This window comes from Bison bison, unplaced genomic scaffold (genome assembly GCF_000754665.1).
Source record: "Bison bison bison isolate TAMUID 2011002044 unplaced genomic scaffold, Bison_UMD1.0 scf7180017864037, whole genome shotgun sequence".
Taxonomy (NCBI): Eukaryota; Metazoa; Chordata; class Mammalia; order Artiodactyla; family Bovidae; genus Bison; species Bison bison.
In genome coordinates, this window is record NW_011494609.1 from 581882 (window position 1) to 602405 (window position 20524).

The 20524-nt window shown below is 45.0% G+C and overlaps 1 protein-coding gene across 3 annotated transcripts in view; it reads left to right on the forward strand.

The window, feature by feature from the left end:
* Positions 1-20524, forward strand: part of ERG (v-ets avian erythroblastosis virus E26 oncogene homolog) — a 134953-nt gene that overhangs the window by 1671 nt on the left and 112758 nt on the right. The window lies entirely within an intron of this gene.

Below are 20524 nucleotides of genomic sequence, written 5' to 3' on the forward strand. Positions count from 1 at the left end.
TTTCAGCAATATGAGCAGAAATTGTTTGATTTTATAACCTCAAATGCTACCTTTTTAATTCTTATTTTCACCCTTTTTCATGTCCATATTTCATAGCAGCTGAGTCTAATGTTCTTTGTAAATTTTGAATAGATTGGGTACAGTTATGTGTGTGTTTCAGAAAATCAGTGTATCAAAGGACATTGAAGTAACAGTCCATCTTTTAGAGTGTGGGGTGTGTTTTGCATACAATACAAATGTGTGATTGTTTAAAGTATACATTTCTAAGAGATGAAGATATTTTCAAAGCTTCAATGTCTTTGTGATTTTTCACAATGAATTTTGGCAACAGTTACACTTATCCAGGACATTCTGCTTATTTTAACGTTTGATTACACTGCATTCTCTTTATATTGTCTATAGCTTAAGTAAACTTTCAAAATGACTTCGAGTGGACCCTTTTTAATTCTCTGTTAAAATAAAATAGACCCTCTTTATAGGTAACTTCCTTTAAGACATGTTCTGCTAGGCTTCCTGGGTAAAGTAATGCGATGATTTTACAGACTTGTTTATAGAGTGGAAAAAAGGCGGCCCGAGTCTGTTGACTACAGTTTTAATTATGTTAGCGCAAAGCTCAAATTAGCATAGGGAACATCAAGGCCGTGGCTGTCTGTTGAAATTAGGAAACAGTTTGTCATATGGGCAATTGCCAGTCCCAAATGCTCTCTGCATTTTGTTGTTTCAGTAAATAAAATCAATTAGTTGATCAGGTATCAGATGCACAGAATTGAAGTTGTTCCTCTGTGTCTGAGTGGATTTCTTTTTTATTTTTTTGTTCTTGAATAAGACCCTATGAGGCACTTTGAAAAGCTCAGTGTTTGTGTCCTGTCTTTATGATCCTCAGCCCCACTTTCCCTTCATATTTTGGAAATGGGAACAGAGTGTTTCCATGGGAATTTTAAAAGAATTTTGGGAGTTTATGTGAATGTATCCATTTCTGCTTAAAGGTCCGGGAATTTTAAGATCAGATTAAGAGCTCTAATAGAAACGTATAGAAGCATCAAAACTGAAGCCCTTACATGCAATTCCTCAGTCAGTTTTGGTGCTTCCAGGGCTTCTGAGCCACCTGACAATACTGGGGGTCCTTAACACCCCCTTCCTGCCTTCTCTACAAGACAGCACTGCCTTTGCTTACTGACTCCAAGGAGCTAGTTGTTAGCCTTGGAACTTGATTTTGCTTCAGTTAGGATTTTTTAATCCAGTCTCCCAAAGACTTTGCTGATCCTTTGTTATGTCTTGGGCCACTGGGGAGTCCGATGAAGCCTGCAGTGGCTTCTCAGGATAATGCTTTTAAGTGCAGGAAAGGCCATACACAGAGTGACAGGGGAAGCAATTCTATTGTAATCTACTTCTGTCCTTGGGTGGTCCAGGGAGCCACAGGTTACAGCCCCCGATCCTAGAGTGTAAAGGTCTTTAGTCTTTCAGGAGGAGTTGTGGGGGCTTTCCTTTATCACCCGTGTGGCAACTAGCGGCCCAGTTTCAGCTGTGAGTGGAGAGCATCTTGGAACCAGACAGGAGATGGAAAGTTCCTAGCAAGGCTTGTGGAGGGAGAAGGCGACTCCTGTCCCTGTGAGTTGTTTCCAGAAGTTCCTTTCTTTGATTTGACAGAAGTTGGGGGTTTGGATGATCACTGTGGTATCACTTGTATGTGGACTCTAAAGAATGCAACAGACTAGTGAAGGTAACGACAGGAACAAGCGAAAAAGCAAACTCACAGGCGGAGAGAGCAAACTGATGGTTCCCAATGGGGAAAGGAGGGGAGGGGTGCCAGAGGAGCGTGGTGAAGAGGGTAAGCTATTCCACATAAAACAAACTACAAGGCCATGTGCATACCCCTAGGGTTATAGCCAGTATTTTCTAATAACTGCGGATGGAGTTGGTGTGTAGTTGCTCAGTCATGTCTGGTTTCTTTTGCGACCCCATGGACTGTAGCCCACCTGGCTCCTCTGCCCATGGGATTCTCCAGGCAAGGATCCTGGAGTGGGTTGTCATTCCCTTCTTCAGGGGATCTTCCCAAGGACTGAGTCTTCTACATTGGCAGGCAGAATTCTTTACCACTGAGCCACCTGGGAAGCCCTGGAAATGTAATAGAACCTTTAAACATTGGGAATCACTATATTGTACTCTAGTAACTTACAATAGTGTACATCAACTGTACTTCAGTTAAAAAAAGAAAAAAGAAAGTTTAAAAGCATAAAACTTCTTCTATGTATTTTGTGCCTTGCGCAGAGCAGGCATTTGCTGAGTATTTGCTATCAGGTGTGAAGCAAACTTGTGTAAAATCTCGGGGTCATACGAAGGAAGCTGGTCTCCTTCATATATAGTATTTTGAGGGATATGACGAAGGAGTTGAACAGCCCTGGGGCATCTGACTTTTCAACAGTTCATTGGCTTAAGTGAAATTTGAATTGTTTTATCTCTTGCTACTTTAGCAGTCAGTGACAATGGAAGTATTAGAAAGTAAAATACTGCTGCCCCACTAAGTCAAGGTTGTATTCCCAGAGCACTGGCCTGAAAGTAGAATTACCGGCCGTGATCTTAAAAAGAGCTGGTTGGATGGCGTCACCAGCTGAATGGACATGAGTTTAAACAAACTCCAGGAGGTGGTAGAGGACGGGGGAGCCTGGCGTGCTGCAGTCCACGGGGTCGCAAAGAGTCAGACATGACTTAACAATGACTGAACAATCTTAAAATGACTTGTGCTCGTGTCTGTGGGTGGCTCTGGACACTGTTTGCCCTCCTGGGCATGCTGCCTCAGTGGCCATGGGAAAGGGAATTGGAAAGGATAGAATTTGGGGGTTATTCTTCTCATGATCCCCTTTATGGGGGACTGCAGTGCTCTCAGAGAACATTCTGGAAGTCTGCACCGTTTCTTTGTTGTTGTTCAGTCTCCCGAACCATTTCTTAATTATCCATCTTTTCTTTAAAGTGATTCTTTCTTTTTTTTTTTTTTTTACAAAACAGATCTTTGTTTAAATCTCTCCCCCCCCTACACACATACATACACTTGTTTATATCTCTTAAAAAACCATGTGTGTGTGTGTGTTAGTTGCTCAGTCATGTCTGACTCTTTGTGACCCCATGGACTGTAGCCCCACCGGGCTTCTTTGTCCATGGGGATTCTCCAGGCAAGAATACTGGAGTGGGTAATAACCATTCCCTTCTCCAGGGGATCTTCCCAACCCTGGGATTGAACCCGGGTCTCCTACGTTGCAGGCAGGTTCTTTACCGTCTGAGCCACCAGGAAAGTTGAAAAACTGTTCGTACAAATACGAATAAAATAAATAAGTGAAACAGCATCCCCGGTGCTTTCAGGAAGAGAGGACTTCTGTGTTTAGACCTCCAGAGTAAGGCTCCTTATGTAGGAAGGAGAGACCCAAAGCTGTACGTCTTGGGCCCCTTGGCACCCCAGTAACTTGGCAGATGCATTGCTCTAACAGCTGGCACGGAAGAGCATCACGGTACAAGAGGCTGTGGGAAAGCCAGGATGAGAGCTTCTCTGACTGTAAGACCTTCCGAGAAGAGGGCCTGACCAAGACTGTCTTCAGGCCTTCCCAGTGGTGAGGGCACGTCCGCTCCGGCGGGATCTTTTCTTGGGCTAAGGGACGGCCTCAAATGCATCGGGGACCCCAAATGCATGGGGAACAGCTCTTCTCTTCACCGGGGACTCTGTCAGATTGCCCCTGAGGTTTCTGATGCTTTGTGGCCACAGACACCCCTGCCTTTGAGTCCCTCCCAGTCCCGTGACCCTGTGCCAGGGCCCTGAGCTCCGCTTCCTCCCCTGTAAGGTGGGATTGTAACGTGGAATCCTAATGCCTGTTCTGATGTGAGTCCAGGACAGCAGAGCTCCAGTAACTGCTCAGGCAGATGCTATGAGGTGATCTACGTCTCAGCTTTGCTGGTGAACTTGCCTTGTCTTTCTGGCGCTGCTCTGAAGTCTGTGTACCCCATTGCCCGGCTCCAGTTGTGAACTCCAGAGGCCCACCAAGACAAGGAAAAGGGCGGGTCGCTTCCACAGGTCACTGTTCCAGCCTCCCAGGCAGGGAAGGGCACATGGGAGCCGGAGGAGACAGGCCAGGGCAGCTCTAGGAGTCCTTGGATATAAGCGTGCAACCAGGCAGGTTCCAAACACCAGGGCAGAGAGAACGTCCGTGGGTCCCTCACGGCCTGGCTGTTCAGAGGCTTGAGTTAGTCCTGCTCTGAGGGTGGAGGCTGTTTGCTCCGTGGCTGAGGAGGGCGGAGGCCTGCAGAGCCTCTCGCTTCTGACCGTTGCATCCTTCCATTGTTGTTTCCCTTAAATTATTTTCATTTATTTTGAAAAACGCATGTCTTGTTTTGTGCAAATTACGGTCATAAAACAGCTTCACTATAGAGAAAATGAAAAAAGGAATCGTTGCAAAATCAGTATAAATCGCTCCTGGGCCCAGCCAGCCAGGGAAGATCCCCAGCATTCGGTGTGTCTTCCTACTCTGTTTCTGCCTGTCCTTCCGTCTCCCTGACCGTCCTGCTTCTCTCAGTGAACGTCGTTTGACACACATTTCCCCACGTCACAAACATCTTTTGGAAAGTGTAATTTGTATGCTTAGTTATATTCCATCTAAAATAAGTATTATGGTTTGTATAACCAGTATCCTGCCGTGTGCTGCGTGCTTAGTCACTCAGTCATGTCCAGCTCCTATGTGACCCCGTGCATTGCAGCCTGCCAGGCTTCTGTGTCCATGGGGGTTCTCCAGGCAAGAGCACTGGAGTGGGCTGTCATAACCTCCTTCAGGGGATCTCCCCAACCCAGGGATTGAACCCAGATCTCCTGCTTGGCAGGTGGATTCTTTACTGTCTGAGCCACCAGGGAAGCCCGAGAATACTGGAGTAGGTAGCCTATTCCTTCTCCAGGGGAATTTCCTGACCCATCCTATTGTAGGAAATAATATTGCTTTCAGTTTTTCACTACTTACATTGCAATGCACCCTCTATATAATTTTTTTAAATTTATTTTATTACTATTAGTGCTTAGAAAAGGACTTATTGGACCAAGTGATATGTGTGTATATGTGTATATATATATGTATGTGTGTGTGTGTGTGTATATATATATATTTAAAGCCTCTGCCACAGTTGTTAAAAAATGACCACTTCATTCTCTAAAAGGGTTGTGCCAGTTCCCACTTATGGTCATATATGAGACTATTTCCACTGCACTCAGAACAACTCTGAATATTTCGCTCTTTGAAGCTTTGCCATTGTAACAGGCAAAAATGGAATCTCATTTTAATTCCAGTAATAAGGGTGTTTCATCACACTTCTTTTGCTGTGAACCTGTTTCAAGCAATGGCCCCTGTGACCTCTGGGTCTTCTTCTTGTTCACGCTTTCCTTCCCTGTCGCACGCAGCTGAGGTGTGTCGTATAAAGCCAAAGATCATTCCTCATTCTGTCTCCTCTCTCCTGCCTCATTTTCTCTCTTGCCAGCATGCCTCCCAGCTCTGCTTGTGTTTGGGAGTGTGACTCTGTGTCTACCTATGTAAACCACAGAACCTTCTTTTTGTGATCTGTCTGCCCATCTCTTTTTTTTGTAGGGGTTCAGTCAATGTTTGTTGAAAAAATAAATATTGATTAAAATCCTTTAAGGTCATAAAGAGAGAGTTAAAGTATCAGGAAGATAATCATTGTTGCAGATTTTAAATAGATGTATTGCTATAAAGATATTTTTCCTAGTTTAAATACAAATTAAATAGAATTTGTGTTGAAAAAAGCGTAGAAAAGACACTTAAATTATGCTTGTCAGGGGAGAAGAATGGGGGAAGGGATCGTTAGGGAGTGTGGGGTGGATATGTACCCACTTCTATATTACGGATAACCAACAAGGATCTACTGTGTAGCACAGGGAACTCTGTTCAGTGTTATGTGGCAGCCTGGATGGGAGTGGGGTTTGGGTGAGAATGGATACATTTATATGTATGGCTGAGTCCCTCCACTGTCCTTCTGAAACTACCACAACATTCATCAGCTATACTCTGATATAAAATAAAAAGTTAAAAAAGAGTTTTTCAAAGGTAGGTGTTGTATCTGGAATTCATAATCCAGATTAATATCATCCTTATGACAGCTATGCTGGGCGCTCACATTATCTCATGAGATGCTCACTGCAGCCTGCATCCTGGTGCTTTTTGTCCAGATAAGGATGGAGGATTAGAGAGAGGCTGGGAAACGTGCTGCAGGCACACAAATCTGTTTCCCCTCTATTTATCACCATATGATCTTTTTTTTTTTCCCCTAGTATTTGCCTTAGCTCTTAACGTTAAATTACTTTGCAGGAAAAAAACACAATATATGAAAGGATATAGTGATACGTCTCCTGTAAATATATCACACTTTCATAAAATTTAAAAATAAAAAAGAAAGAGAAAAAAAGGATATACGTTAAATTATGAACATTACCATAGTTGGCTCATTTATATTACCAGTCTTGAGTGAGAAAACCCCATAGGCGACAGTTATTATGCTCTTGTTGGCTGATTAAGATAAAGGACTAGCAAATCCAAGAGCTAAAACTCTAACACCCAATTCTGTGCTTGGTGACAAGAATTCTTTCCATATTTGGCGACATCCAAGGGGCCGTGGTTCCAGATTCCAGATCGTTTCCTCACCCCAAGTATCAACTTCCTCGCCTGCGTCTCCTGAGTTTTCCATCAGGCCTTACCAAGTCTTTCCATAGGGGAGTTCATGAAATTGGACTCTGGGAAGAAAAAAACGTAATCTGCTGTTCAGCACAGATAAGTGCTGAGACATTTAGAAAAGAAATGCCAAGGCCAAGCGAAATTATTTATTTTTAAAGCCACATCATAATCCAATCATAACATGAACATCAGGGCTGTTACTTCAAGTGACTTTGTTCAAGACAATGCATGTCAGTTTCTGGAGTGTAAAACAAAGAGCATTTCTAGTACATCCTGCAAAGAATTTGCACTCCTGAGTCTTAACACAATGGCTTTTAAATCATTCAACCTTGAAGATTTAACATCTCTCCTCCTGTTATAAAATTATAGGATAGCACATCAATTTTTTTTTTTTTCCATTTAACAAGGATAGAAATAGAGTCCAAAACCGAAGAGCTTTCCCTCCCAACCACCTCCCTCCACAGGCCCCCAAGTTCATTAATTCAAATCCTAGGCCAGTAGCAGCTTCACCATCCTAGTCCCTCTGAATCCCATTGGACCCTGTTGAGTTTTAGTTTTTCAAGTTAACTGGAGGCGTCCGATGCTCACCTTTGAGGAAGAGGAAGCTGTTGAAACAACACTTGAGAATTTGTCAACATAATTAGTTTATGTCTCAACGTGAGGTAGATTTCCCAAGACGTTGCTCCAAGTTAAAAAAATATATAAATTTTATATATATATAAATTACTATGTGGTTTTATACTGCGAAGTCCCCCTGGGATCTGTGTTGTCAGGAGGTGTCACCTTCTGTTCACAGGAGTGTCAGCAGCGTGAAGGTGAATGGAGCCGACCCGTGCTTATCTTACGCCCAGGGAGGCCCCTGATACTCTCATTTCTTCATTCTTAAAATAGACTCTGTGGGGAAAGGATTGGTCTTATCGCACGGACGAGGAAAGGGAGGCATCGCTGTGAAGGCTGGCGAGGGAAGTGGAGAGAGGCCGGCCTGGGGGGGCGCTGCGGGGCCTCCGCAGGGAAGGCGCCTGGCCCGGAGTCCGCCCCTTCTCGGGAGCACAGGAGTGGGCTCTGGGCGTTTCTCCCTGGACAGGTCCCTCCCCTCACCTCCTCTGGGTGCCTCCCTCCGTCAGAGGGAGCCACCAGGCTTTCCACTTCACAGGGCTCCTGCGGAGATGAACCGAGCTGGAATGGTCCTTGAGGCCCCTACTGCTTGTTAGCTAGTTTCATTCTTCACTAGAGTCACATCAGTTTTCCTTCTAGGACCAAACTCAGGAAATCCATAAAGATTTTTTTGTTTTCCAATTTATAACAGGTAGTGAATTCTTTTTTTTTTCTTAATGTGGCCAGTTTCCCTCTGATGCATGTGTTCTTTTCATTTGATTAAGAAATAAAGACTCTTCCAGGGCAGTGGGCGCTCAGTTATTCCCAGTACTTTGCGTCGGAGCGGGACCTAAAACGATGCCAGGAGGCGCTTGCTGTGGAGGCGGCCGGAGCCTCTGTGCGTCTGGCTGGCCCTGGAGACCCCTGCTCGGGGGTCTTGCTGCCCTCTGCTTCTCTCAGTCCATCTCACACTCAACGCTCCTTCTGTCCTCTTTCTTCCTCTCTGCTCTTGTTAACAACCCAACAGGTGCTTTTTAAAACATTAAGCAGTAACCGTGGAGAGGACCTCCCCCCAAAACATCTTCAGTGCTCAGGGGTTCTCCCTGGACCTGCTTCCATTTACCCAGGCTTGTCTGTCATCCCAGGAAACCTGGGACAGTGCAGGCTCTCAAGCTTTTCATCCGGGGTAAACAAATAGAGACAAGGTTGACCAGGTAATCAAAAGCCGCAGCCTTGTGTTCACATTTGAGTTCTGCCTTTAACCTCTTCTTATGTGACCTCCTAGTGCTAGAAGCATATTCATATCCACATATAAAATAAGAGGGCTTCCCAGGTGGCACTAGTGGTAAAGATCCTGCCTACCTCGCTGGGTTGGGAAGATCCCCTGCAGGAGGAAATGGTAACCCTCTCCAGTTTTCTTGTCTGGAGAATCCCATGGACAGAGAAGCCTGGTGGGCTACAGGCCATGGGCTGCAGAGTCGGACACGACTGAAGCAATTTAGCATGCGTGTAAAAGAAGAATGTGGCCCAATGTCAAATACAAGTGACATTTTAATTCTTGAAGATGTTGCGTCTGTCATTCTGTTTTTAACGGTGCGTAATTGCTTGACGATGTTGCGTTACTTGCTGTGCACAGCAAAGTGGATCAGCTATGAAAGTGTTAGTGAAAGTGTTAATCGCTCAGTCGTGTCTGACTCTTTGGGACCCCATGGACTGTAGCCCGCCAGGGCCCTCTGTCCATGGAACTCTCCAGGCGGGAATCAGCTATATGTTTACATATCCTCTCTTCTCTTGACCCTCCCTCCCGCTTCACCCCCTGCTCCACGCCTCTGGGTCATCAGAGAGCCCCGAGCTCAGCTCCCCGTGCTATAAAGCAGAATTCCCACTAGTTATCTGTTTTACACATGACTTTATGGGTTATCCATCCTGCCAGTTTGAGTTAACATGGAAAGTCTTGTTGATTTTACCTGTTCAGCCAAAGACCCTGACTCTCTTCAGCCTGTGTTAAGCCTGGAAGAAAAGAAATAAAATCGACTTTGCTAGAGTAGCATCTCAGGGAAGAAAACCAGGCTGTGTTTTGGGGGCCTCCCTGAGAGTGAAGCTTCTGTTCTACCCCCAAGGCTGTTCCCACCGACTCCCTGGCTCTTGGGAACACAGTCTTATTGTCAGCGGTTTTGATAAGAAGCTGGTTATGAAATAAACACACACATACATATATATATTTTTTAAGCCTTGTTCTTTGGAGATGGAAAACATCTTTTTTTAGATCGCATGTTTACTGCTTTGGTAAACAGTAAAATGCTGCTGTGGCAATTACCTTGAGGATAAAGGGTTTGTAGACAGATACTTCCTGCGTCCACTTCCTACACAGATAGCCAGCCCGACCAGAGACTCAGCGACGCAGAAAGAGCTCCAGATGGAAACTTCCTCTGCGAAGGCGTGGGTGTTGTGCATTCTCTCTCCTCCATGGAGGGGTGAGCCTTTTGCTGCAGGTTTGTGGTCAGAATCCAGTGTCGTGAAGTGGGCGAAAATGTGATGTTTCCAAGGTGATGGCTTTAGGTCCTTCTTCTCATCCTTGGTCTTGTCTGTTGCCTGGATTTTACAAAGAGGTGTGTAGCTAGGTTAGACATTTCTATGAGTAGGACTCCTGCTCTGTGGGGTCTTGGGTCCCCTTGAAATTATAGATTATGATGCATGAGTCTGTTTTTTTTTTTTTTTAACCTTTGATTTTGTATTGGAGTACAGCCAATTAACAATGTTATGATAACTTCAGGTGAGTAGCAAGGGACTCAGTCATCCACATGTATCCATTCTCCCCTCAGACTCCCGTCCCATCCAGGCTGCCACAAAACACTGAGCAGAGTTCCCTGTGCTATGCAGTAGGTCCTGGTTGGTTATCCATTTTAAAAATAGCGGTGTGTACATGTCCATCCCAAACCCTCTAACGCTCCCTACCCCCCAGCAACTGTAAGTTTGTCCTCTCAGGCTATGAGTCCATGAGTCTGTATTTGTATTTGTTGACAAATAAGCCTCTTTGAGATTCAATTGGAAGTTTTCTTTTGGGTGGATATTTAGATGTAAATGTCATTTTAGATTCCTCTTTCTTCAGTCAAGCAGAGATCACCCGATTTGGGTTCAGAAATCTCAGCGCACAGATTGTCCTCTGTGCTGAATTGACACCAGTTACTAAATTCCAGTGAATGCATTGTTTAGGTCCTTTGAACCAAAGCAAATAAAACCACAACACACAAACACTGAACAATAGGAATCATCCATTTCCCACCTACAGGATATGTCCCTGTAGCTTGGCCCCTTTGCGGGGAAAAAATACATCAAGTCAACAAACAGAAACACTGAACAATAAACTAGACAAAATAAACAGCACCTGAAAGCCACTCAGCTCGAGCCTTGGCAAAACCCCAGAGAGTGCTGTTTACACACTCCAAGCTTGGAAACCCGCAGCTCCACCCTGATCTTCTGCAGGGCTCCGAAGTCATCAGAAAACCGAGCTGCTGGTAACTGTTGGGTCCATTCATGCTGCAGTGCCTCCTTGGATGATCAGAAGGGGCCTGTGAGCCCTGGGTTGAAATGGACAAGAGGACAGTGTCCACTAGAGTCTGCGTCCAGTGTGTATTCCGTAGATGTTTGTGTCTGTCCAGGGAGAGGCAGAGACTTTGTCTGATGACTTTGAGAAGCTGCGAGACGTGGTTACATGTAGTCCAGTTTCATGAAGATGCCAGTATATGAACATCAGTTCCGTTCAGTTCAGTTCAGTTCAGTCACTCAGTTGTGTCCGACTCTTTGCGACCCCATGGACTGCAGCACACCAGGCCTCCCTGTCCATCACCAACTCCCTGAGTTTACTCAAACTCTTGTCCATTGAGTCAGTGATGCCATCCAACCACCTCATCCTCTGTCGTCCCCTTCTCCTCCCACCTTCAATCTTTCCAAGCATCAGGGTCTTTTCCAATGAGTCAGTTCTTCGCATAAGGTGGCCAAAGTATTGGAGTTTCAGCTTCAACATCAGTCCTTCCAATGAATATTCAGGACTGATTTCCTTTAGGATGGACTGGTTGGATCTCCTTGCAGTCCAGGGGACTCTCAAGAGTCTTCTGCAACACCACAGTTCAAAAGCATCAGTTCTTTGGTGCTCAGCGTACTCCAGTGATTTTATTCACACAGTCCCTCAATACTCATATTTTGCTGGGATTGACGTGAAATTGCCCCCAGTGATATTTTTCTTTTCGAGACCCCCTTGTTTGTGTGCTTTTGCTCATCTTGTTGGACGACGTGGTTACTGTCTCAGGAACCTCCTGTCTGAATGAAGATCTTTCTTCCTCTGCATTTGTTCCCCCTCCACCCTCACTGTGAAGTTTTGTTGCCTTTTAGTGAAACTCCCAGACGCATCTCCCAACGTGTTTCCTTCCAGTTGCTGCCTCCCTGCCACTTCTGCTTATTTTTTACAAAATGACTTCTCCGAGCTCCTGAGTCTGTGTCGGTTCCGGCACCATGGGAATTGTGGTTGTGTGGTGCTGGTGCAGAGCTGGTAGACTCATCCTTGACCTCCTCTCTGACAGTCACCACTGCCTGCCTGACAGTGGCGGTTGGTTCTCTTTTGCTTTCTTCAGCCTGAATACAGGTGTAATAGACCCACTGCATAACATATCTTTTAAACAACACAATAATGATAAAAGCCTTCGTTCTTTTTCCCCATTTCCAAAGCAATCACTGGAGGAGTTTAGAAAAGGAAGTTAAATTCATCGCATCAGTCATGTCCAACTCTGTGTGACCCCACGGACTGTAGCCCGCCAGGCTCCTCTGTCCATGGGCTTCTCCAAGCAAGAATACCGGAGTGGGTTCCCGTTTGTTTCTCCAGAGGAATCTTCCTGACCCAGGGATCGAACCTGGGTTTCCCCCATTGCAGGCAGATTCTTTACTGTCTGAGCCACCAGGGAAGACCTGCTGTTACGCATCAGGGGTCTTTTGAAGATTTTTTTTCTTTTTTGTCTTCTTTTGTCTTTTTTCCATGCACACAGACATATTCTTTAAAACTAATAACGAATTGGAGAAATTAACTCATTTAAATAGTCCTTTTTACCCTCCCTCTTTTATCCAGGTTAGTGAAGAAAAGAGGATTAGCGGCTGAATCCCCTCCTAGAGGTTAAAGCCCCATTTCCCTTCCTGAGGACCCAGTGTCTTATTACAAAGCAGAGCCAGACGGCCGGGGCACACCCTTGTTCCAGTATGCCGCAGCAAGGGCACACCACGTTCCTGTGCCTCAGTTTCCGTATCTGTAGAGTGGATTCAGCAGTGCTGGAAACACCCTTCTTGGTGCTGGTGCGAGGATCCAACAGCTTAATACGGTCATGCTTCTCAGGTGGCGCTAGTGGTCAAGAACCCGCCCGCCAGTCCTGGAGACTAAGAGATGTGGGTTCAATCCCTGGGTCAGGAAGATTCCCCTGGAGGAGGGCATGGCAACTCACTCCAATGTTCTTGCCTGGAGAATCCCCATGGACAGAGGGGCCTGGCGGGCTACAGTCCATGGGGTCACAAAGAGTCAGACACGACTACAGTAGCTTAGCTTGTGTTTGAATGGTGTGTTTTGTGTGCAAATCGATGTGAGCTCTTTTTGGTTATTAATCCTAGTCTCATTCTTATTATTTAGTGTACTGTTGTATCTTGCTTTGTTTGAAGTAATCAGTTCTTGATTGTGTTTGTGCTGTTCATCTTTGAATATTTGTAGCTTCTTCTGAAGAGGTGAAAGTACTTCCCTCCCTGTTATCGGTTTCTTTCTCATACCATTCCTTTGAGGACAGTAGAATAAATATAATAGAGTCACTGTTGTCAGTCCATTTAGGAGTACAAGCAAAATATTAACCAATCTTTCAGCAGCTGAACTCAGAAGTTCAATAGTTTTGAGGATCCAAAGAGAAAACCACGCTGGAGGGCTATAAGATGCTACTGTCTCCTCCCTCGCCTTTCCTCTGGCCTGTGCCAGTGAACGAATGGTTGAATGAATGAGTGTTTCTGTAGTGAGGGGCCACAGCTGGTCTCTGGAGTGGTCCTAGTGTGAAAGGAGTCCAGTGCTCTTTCAAAACCGACTGCTTTGGCTGACATTCTTTAGAGGAAAGTAGACATCTACTGATTGGAGAAGGAAATGGCAACCCACTCCAGTGTTCTTGCTTGGAGAATCCCAGGGATGGGGAAGCCTGGTGGGCTGCCGTCTATGGGGTCGCACAGAGTTGGACATGACTGAAGCGACTTAGCAGCAGCAGCAGCAGCAGACATCTACTGAATTGCCAGTTGGTGTTCATGATTAGGAATCTATGGAACCTCATTGAAGAACAGAAACCCTCAAACTCTGCTTGTTAAAGTTTGGCCCTCTGTACCCTAAGTTACATGGCTGGTGCCGTGTAATCTTTTATCTGTGCGGACCATGCCTGGTAATAATGTCTGTTGAATAAGTAAATGAATATCTGCCTGGATGATAAGTGCATGAATGCGTGCATTAATTAGTGAGGTGATAACGCCATAGAGGATTAATTCATTTAATTCAGTGAGCAGTTATTGGCTTCCCTGGTGGCTCAGTTGTAAAGAGTCAGCTGGCCAATGCAGGAGATGTAGGAGATGAGGGTTTGATTCCTGGGTCGGGAAGAGCCCCTGAAGAAGGAAATGGCAACGCACTGCAGTATTCTTGCCTAGGAAACCCCATGGGCAGAGGAACCTAGCAGGCTACAGTCCATAGCGTCCCAAAGAGTCTGATCCGAATACAAAGCATTGTGTTAATTGCCTCCTAGAGGTTAGGAAACAAGTTGTACCTCTTGATCAGAAGACAACATTATTACTATGTCTTGGGACCAATGCCTTGCATACTCCTGTGTCCAGTTTGAATGCCTGATGTTAGACAATAAGCGTGTATTATCTTAAGGAAACTTCTTGGGCTTGGGAAGGTGGGAAGATTATGTGGGTTGCCCAGGACATAGTGGGATTTTGAATATTTGTGAGCACATGTCCTTCAAATGCATGTGTCTGTTCCGGGGCATGGTTGGAGGTGCTTCCAAGTGAAAACTGGAAGCAGAAATACAGTTCCCAGATCCTGCATTTTGTTACATGACGCTGGTCTGATTAAGGCAAAACCAAGCAGCAATTTCACTTTTGCTGAGTGGCAGCACCTACTGGTGTCTCTCCAAGGTTTGCCCCAGCTCATCTACATGTTCAGTTCTTACAATCTACTGGGCAAATACCCCTCCTGGGCACACAGTCGTAGAAAGTTGTGTTTAATGGATTAGGATGGGCACCATTTGTTTTTCTTCTTCTGTTAACTACAGTTACTCTTTAGAGATTTCGTTGAAGCTGTAACTTGATTCCTTAAACAGGTGTGCTGATTTCCTAAGTACGGTTCATACTAAGTGTTTTAAGTGTTAGTTGCTCAATCGTGCCTGACTCCTTGCGACCCCATGGACTGCCGCCCACCAGGCTCCTGTGTCCATGAGATTTTCCAAGCAAGAATACTGGAGTGGGTTGCCATTTCTTTCTCCAGGGGATCTTGCCTGACCCAGGGATCGAACCCGGGTCTCCTGCACTGCAGGTAGATTCTTAACCAACTGAGCTACGACGGTTCATACTAAGGGTTTCCATATTCATTGATGAGTCAGGTAGTTCTTCCAGTACTGTAATTATTATATACTTGACCTGTGCAATGGATATGATGTGGGGAAAATTTTCATAAATAGCTAATAAGTTCTTTGTATTCAATTGCAAGATAATCTGCTTTACAAGAAAGATTAACTTTAATACCAATTAACAACCAGTTTATCTAAGCCAGGTAATAAAGTTGGATTCCATACTGAAATTTCAAGTTTAGCTAATGTATTCTTAATGTGATGAGCTTTACAGGTCCAAGTATTATATGTAAGCCAAAGAAAATTTGATCTTTCCTAGAACGTACAGAATTTGGTTATCTTGGTAAGATTTTTAAAATGAACTTCCAACCTAGTAATTTTTTCATCTTAAGAATTTGGCTCACTGCTGTTTCTCGACTGTCTAGCACATAAAGTACTGACTCATAAATATTTGCTGAATGAATGAACACAAGAATAAATGACCAAGGGGGTGCTAAAATCCTTCCCTGAGGGCAGCATGTCTTTGGCAGTTTACATGATTAGAAGAGGTCTGGCTTGGTCTCTGTCCTAGCAAACACTACAGTCTAGTTTTGAAGGAGTTGAAGAGAAGGAAACAGCTTTTATTTTGAAGTTCAGAATGTTGGAAGAAACTTGATTGACCAGTGAGGAGTCCAGTGTTTCTCAACCCATTTATCCATTGGGTCAGGAAATTCCTCATTGTCTTTAGGATAATTGAAAGGAATGCCAAAGAGAACTAGGATTTTGTTTGTAAAAGAGTATATATCAAGTGGCTTCCCAGGTGGCTCAGCGGTAAAGAATCCGCCTGCCAAAGCAGGAGACACAGGAGGCGCAGGTTTGATCCCTGGGTTGGGAAGATGCCCTGGAGTAGGAAATGACAACCCACTCCAGTGTTCTTGCCTGGAGAATCCCACAGACAGAGAAGCCTGGCGGGCTACAGTTTATGGGTCACAAAGGGTCGCACGTGACTGAGCAGCTAAGCACAGCACAGGTATATAAAACAGATAAAACAGCAAAGATGAACAACAAAGATCTAATCTGTTGCTTGGGGAACTATATTCAATATCTTGTAATGGAAAAGAATCTGAAAAAGAATAGTAGGTGTATGTATACATGTACAACTGAATCACTTTGCTGTGCATCTGACACTAACACAGCATTGGAAATCACTCTACTTCTATCATAACTTGACAAATTTGCCCATAAATGTTGGCTGGAAAAACATACTAAAGAAATTAGGTTTTAATTTACCTAATTAAATTAAATTTTTTCTGGTTTTTTTTTTTCTTCAACTTGTAACTTTCTTTTCAAACAAATATTGAGAGATTTAAAGATGTTTGTTAAAACACGCCCTGCCCCGCATATCATCAAGACTTGAATTAAAATGTAAATCAGACATTTTCCCTGCAAGTGGTACAAGAGACACATTTTCCCAAGCATGAAAATCAGGGCATGGTCAGACAAAGGAGTTTATATGGAAAATTTTGCAAAAGTAATTTTGTTCTGAAAAATTTAAGCTGTCTGGTTGCTGCAAGCTGGGAGTTAACCTTGAAGCCCTTTTGGAAGCTGTCCTAACCCTATAAGGCAATTAATGGGCGGTGTAACACCTTGAAATGGCAAAAAGTTTGTTAAAAACAGTATCTACATGTAGTGTGTTAGTGTTCTAGGGTTTCCATGGAAATAACCACAAACTAGGGACTCTTGCCTGGAAAATCCCATGGACGGAGGAGCCTGGTGGGCCACGGTTCATGGGGTCGCCAAGAGTCGGACACGACTGAGCACCTTCACTTTCACTTTTCACTTTCATGCATTGGAGGAGGAAACGGCAACCCACTCCAGTGTTCTTGCCTGGAGTATCCCAGGGACGGAGGAGCCTGGTGGGCTGCCGTCTATGGGGTCGCACAGAGTCGGACACGACTGAAGCGACTTAGCAGCAGCAGCAGCAAGGGTTTAAAATACAGAAATGTATTGTCTTGGAGTTCAGGAGACCTGAAGTCCAAAATCAAGATGTCCCAGGGCTGGTTCTGAGAGCTCTGTGAAAGAATCCATTCCATGCCTCTGATCCAGCTCTGGGCGGTCGTCCACAATCCTTACCTTCCTGGAAATATAGCTATGTCGTGTTCATCTCTGCCTCTGTCTTGACATCACCTTATTTGAGTCTCTGTCTGTACTTCTTGGTTTCCTTGGATTTAGGGTCTTTGCTAATCGAGTCCAATCTCATCTGTATCCTTACTTATATCTGGAAAGATCCTATTTCCCAATAAGATCACATTATGAAGTTCAGGCAGGTTTGGGGGCCACTCTTTAGGTAGGAAGGTGACAAATCAGGTTTCAAGGTGGATCTTCTCTTCTGCATGTTGCCTGCCTACCAGGAGAGGTTTACTCAGTGGTAAAGCCTACAACTGAAGCGCTGGGATTCTTACATTCATGCTTAGGTAGAAATCAGTCAAGTGTCCATACCAGTTTGGAATGGGTAAATGCAATTTGTTTCACTGAAAAAAATATACGACTCCACAGCATGGATGTCAATCGCCCCGTGGTTCAATCAAGTCTGATGATCAAAACAAAAATCACTGTCAGGCAAGTGTTTACTCTGTTTCAGTTTCACAAGATACCGGGTTTGAAGTTGTGGTTTCCCTGATCTCATCGTTTTACTTGGTAAATGTCAAGAAATGTGCCAAGGTTAGGGCAGCCCATGCCAGCCATCAGCGTCACGTGGGCACTGAGTTAGCCAGTCACCCTCATCCTGCCTACCCAGTCTAGACTGATGGATGAGTGTGCTGTTTGCATCTTAGAAAAAAATGATTCATGTGGCTTTTGTCATATGTCCTTGAGTTGAACCTGCCCTCCTCTAAGACATAAAATGGCATCATAAGCTGACTCTCAGGTGCTATGGTTTCTTTTCTGTCTTCTGTCTATCTGCTGAGTTATATACGTAAAGGATTTGGAACCAGAAGCAAGATCTACCCTCTGAATATCCTGCTGTTACATCATATGAAATGGATCTGACCCTAAGTGAAACTGAGCTTCATCTTATCATGGACATTGAAGGCTCTTGCAAGATTTTCTTGGGAAAGAAATGAGAATTTAAATCAAGACCAATTGGGAGACTTAGGTCATGCTGTTAGTGTGTGACCTGGTCTACTTCAAGTACACAGAGTGGTTACTCCAGGCTGAAAAGCTGACCAGCTCAAGTGACTGTAGCCCATCTCCACCTTGCCAGAAGCTCCCAGGGTGGCTGGGAGAATTGGACAATGGGATCCCCTGCTGGCATCAACTTGGCTGCAAATACAGGGATGGTCTGCATCCCTGCAATGCAGGAGTTGGTGTGCTTGCTTTCCTCACTCCTCCTGCCCTGTGATCTTACCCACTCATGGCAGGTGAAGGCAATGTGTGAAGCAAGTAAGTGCAAAGCCTGAAGGCAAGACCCTGAGGCCAGGACGTTTTGTCCTCCTTGCAGTGACTTCCTTGTATGACGTGTACCCTCTACCGTGTCCCTCTCTCATGCTGTTACTAGAGACCAGCTGGAGCGAGATACACCCTGGAGGTACAGCCTTGCTGGGTACATGCAGACCCAACCCTGAGGCCTGGCACTTGTGACCTACCTTCTGGAAAAAAGAGAAACTTGGTTCAAAGGAGAGATAGGATGCCCTGTTAGGGTGAACTATTCTGAGAGCTGTCTTTGGTCACATGAAGACTGGATGAAAATCTTGGGGGAGATAAGTTTACTTAGAACATGCTAAGTGAATCTTTTCCTTTTTTCCTTTTCTTTTTCACTTAAAAAAAAGTCTGAGTTACAGTCACACTAGTGGAGAGGTTGGGCTTCCCAGGTGGCACTAGTGGTAAAGCACCCCCTGCCAGTGCAAGAGATGTAAGAGACTTGGGGTCGATCCCTGGGTTGGGAAGATCCCCTGGAGAAGGACAGGGCAACCCACTCCAGTATCCTTGCCTGGAGCATTTCATGGGCAGAGGAGCCCGGTGGGCTTCAGTCCGTAAGGTTGAAAAGAGACATGACTGAAATAACTTGGCTCAGTGGAGGGGTTAGTTACATAGAACATCTGTCCTTCCTACTACTTAATACATGCACTTAAATATTTTCCTTCTTTAAATGCCATATGTGGGGTATATGATGCATCCAGGTTGGTTTGTCATCGGTTCTAAGATTCAGAGGGCTTCTCCTTTGTCTGTTCATTGTTATTGTCTTGGATATAGATAACCCAATGGCTCTGTATAAACTGATGCTAAAGAGGGCTATGGGCTGAGCAATAAGTTAAATGACCTCGGAGTGTGTCGTGAAAGTTATTTTCAGTTGTAGGTGGTTAATGTCCAGAATTGAAGGGAAATTGTTAGTTGCTCAATTGTGTCCGACTCTTTGTGAGCCCGTGGACTATAGCCGCCAGGCTGCTCTGTCCTTGGGATTCTCCAGGCAAGAATACTGGAGTGGGTAGCCATTCCCTTCTCCAGGGGATCTTCCCAAGACAGGGATTGAAACCAGGTCTCCTGCATTGGTAGGTGGATTTTTTAGCCATCTGAGCCACCTCAACCACTCACGGATTTACGTGGGGCAGCTTGGTTAACTCAATCGGTTACAGCATTTGCTGATAAAGGCAAGATCACAGGTTTGCTCCACATGAAAGCTAATAACTTCTCAGAGATAAAAAGAAAAATCTCCTTTCAGTGACCACAAGCTGCCTCTCTCATGCAAATGCCCACCGTGGTTGGAAGGGAGGAACTGACTGCAAGACAGCAGCTAGCTCTGTGCACCTATCCCTCCTGTTGAATAAAAGAAATAGAAAAGCGGGAGACAAGAAAATACTCAAGTTGTGTTTCTACTAGCAGCGTGTGTGTTCCTGACTGAAATCAACTCTCTCCAACTTCCCTCTAGCTAGTAATTTTATTGAAAATTGTCCCAAATGATGTTTCACGCTAACAACCTCCATTTGAGCAAACCAAGGCCAAAGTTAATTACCTGAGTTATCGGCACAGCCGTGACCCACCTGCCCCTCGCCCCCCTGCCCCAGACTTCGTCATCACTACACATCTGCAGAAAAGAGGCCGTTTAGGTGGATTTCAAATCTGGTTGTTTAGTCTACGAGGAGGGGGGAAGGACTCTGTCTCTTTAATGTTTATAACGGTTGGCCAGAGCTTGCCGGGTGAAGGTTAATAGCTCTCCAGTTGAAGCAGTTGTGTGCCCAGATGGGTTATCAGGGCTGAACACTCGTTACAAGATTAATCTCATTTCCGACAAGACTTCCCTTTCCTTCAACTGATTTTTGCCCAGCCATTGGAGCTGTCATCGGCCGTTAAAAGAAGGGTGGATTGCCCTGGGATATTCGTGCTGGTATGCGCTGAAACAATGCAGAGTGGTGTCCTATCTCAGGGAACATCTTTAGGAGAACGCATTTCGGGGGTGTTACGAAGGCCAAGCGCTCGGAAACACTGGGGACCGTCGGACCCCTTACGCTGATGCAAAGGCTCAAAGCTCTTGCAGCTGTTCCCTCCCAGCAGGCCCTTGCTCCTAAGATGCCCAGTGACACTTAGGGCTTTGTTCACTGCCAGAGATGTAAAAAACAATGGTAC